The 2,500-nt window shown below is 56.4% G+C and overlaps 1 non-coding gene across 1 annotated transcript in view; it reads left to right on the plus strand.

Annotated features, from left to right (window-relative positions):
- Positions 1-2,125: 2,125 nt before the first annotated feature.
- Positions 2,126-2,500, plus strand: part of LOC126147807 (small subunit ribosomal RNA) — a 1,909-nt gene continuing 1,534 nt past the window's right edge. Inside the window, exon 1 of the ribosomal RNA XR_007530344.1 lies at positions 2,126-2,500. This exon is cut by the window's right edge and continues 1,534 nt beyond it. This is a non-coding gene — a ribosomal RNA (small subunit ribosomal RNA).

Here is a 2,500-nt window from a genome sequence, read left to right on the forward strand (position 1 = left end):
AACCCATCTTGCACCTTAACCTAACCTATGTCGCCTTAACCTAACCTCTGTTGCACCTTAACCTAACCTGTGTTGCACCTTAACCTAACCTGTGTTGCACCTTAACCTAACCTGTGTTGCACCTTAACCTAACGCAATTTGCACCGCAATGTAACGCAATTTGCACCGCAATGTAATGCAATTTGTACCGCAATCTACCCCAAGTTGTACCGCAATCTACCCCAAGTTGTACCGCAATCTACCCCAAGTTGTACCGCAATCTACCCCAAGTTGTACCGCAATCTACCCCAAGTTGTACCGCAATCTACCCCAAGTTGTACCGCAATCTACCCCAAGTTGTACCGCAATCTACCCCAAGTTGTACCGCAATCTACCCCAAGTTGTACCGCAATCTACCCCAAGTTGTACCGCAATCTACCCCAAGTTGTACCGCAATCTACCCCAAGTTGTGCCGCAATCTACCCCAAGTTGTGCCGCAATCTACCCCAAGTTGTGCCGCAATCTACCCCAAGTTGTGCCGCAATCTACCCCAAGTTGTGCCGCAATCTACCCCAAGTTGTGCCGCAATCTACCCCACGTTGTGCCTTAACCTAACCCACGTTGTGCCTTAACCTAACCCACGTTGTGCCTTAACATAACCCACGTTGTGCCTTAACATAACCCACGTTGTGCCTTAACCTAACCCACGTTGTGCCTTAACCTGCTCTGTAAATGGCATATGACACGTTACATTAATGTATTGTTGTCCAACCGCAACCCGCTCAGAATGTTGTGTACACAGCTACGTGTCATCTCCCCATAACAGCTGTATTGCAGTGTGGTACGCCATAGAGACGTGTGGGAGTAATGGACGCAGTGGATGGCGATCAGCATGAGCCGTCTGTTCATGTAGTGGCGCGTGTATGCAGACATAGTAGTCTCTTCTCACACAATGTGATAGCACGGTGTCCCGCGTTCCACATCTGCGACATGCTACAGAGGCCGGTTGACAGTTCGTCGCGCAATGGACATCGCATACGTACGGGGGCACCTTCCACGTGCCCTCTAGTCGGGCACATTTTGTTGCGTGGATGTGAGCGGATGTAGTGTGTCTTGACACCTGACAGGCAGGCATGCAATAATAGTTGACTTTGCAAACGGGGATGGACGTGGACGTGTACGTTTACTGGTGACGTTACGCAAATGAACAACTGGTAACCCGTTGTGGTGCGGTTGATCTTGCTGGAGGTACATCTGTGAGGGCAACGATCGGTACAGCTATGACGCGGTTGTGTCAGCGATACCCACCACACCAATGAACGTGAATGTGGATCTGGGTGTGAAGCGATACGCGGCTGTGGGTGGGTGGGACTGTCCCCGGCCGGTGAGGGGGGGGCCGCCCGGCGTGCTGGCCGCGCGGTGCGTGGGCGCACGCGCTACAGCCGGCTGGTGGGGGCGCCCAGTGGCAGGCGCGCCGGCCGACGGACGCGGCAGGCGGCGCAGCTGCGCGCCGGGGCACCCTGCGCGCGGCGCCGTGCAGCCAAAGTGGGTCCTCGCCGGCCCGGTGCGAAGCGCGGTGGACATCTGCAGTGTGCTGGTCCGATTGAGGACTGTGTGCGTTGAGGATGCGCCGCCGCCCGGCACTCGGCGCCGCGACGCCGTCTGCTGCTCGGTCGCCCCAGCGGTTCTCGCTGGTGGTTTGTATCGCAGTTGTGCAGACGTGTTGGCACGTGCGCTGTGCTGGGAGAGTTCGCTTCGGCACCCACGTGGGGCCTTTGCCCTTCTGTGGCGCTGGCGTTGGAGCTGCCGGTCACCGTAGGTGGCGCGTGTTGTCTCCCGCCGGCAATGCCACGACAGCACGCTCCCGGGCCTCTGTCGGCAGCGGCAAGCTCAGTTGGGAGCACGGGTGGTCGCACCTAAAGCGTCTACTCGCCTAACTCCGGGCGATTGCGCCTCTCTCGAACCCGACCAAGTACTTAGGACGGCGCTGCGCGCCGCCGGGACCTGAGAGGGTTTCGAGGTGTATTGTGCAGGGGAGCTCAGCCTCCTCCTGTTTGCAGAATAATTGAGCGGACGCTTGCGTGTTCGCGCGGGCCCCCGGGACACACTCCCGGGCGGCCGGCTGCTCAGCTCTAGTTGACGCAGCTCCCTGGTTGATCCTGCCAGTAGTCATATGCTTGTCTCAAAGATTAAGCCATGCATGTCTCAGTACAAGCCGCATTAAGGTGAAACCGCGAATGGCTCATTAAATCAGTTATGGTTCCTTAGATCGTACCCACGTTACTTGGATAACTGTGGTAATTCTAGAGCTAATACATGCAAACAGAGTCCCGACCAGAGATGGAAGGGACGCTTTTATTAGATCAAAACCAATCGGTCGGCTCGTCCGGTCCGTTTGCCTTGGTGACTCTGAATAACTTTGGGCTGATCGCACGGTCCTCGTACCGGCGACGCATCTTTCAAATGTCTGCCTTATCAACTGTCGATGGTAGGTTCTGCGCCTACCATGGTTGTAACGGGT

The sequence above is a fragment of the Schistocerca cancellata genome, unplaced genomic scaffold (assembly GCF_023864275.1).
Source record: "Schistocerca cancellata isolate TAMUIC-IGC-003103 unplaced genomic scaffold, iqSchCanc2.1 HiC_scaffold_871, whole genome shotgun sequence".
Taxonomy (NCBI): domain Eukaryota; kingdom Metazoa; phylum Arthropoda; class Insecta; order Orthoptera; family Acrididae; genus Schistocerca; species Schistocerca cancellata.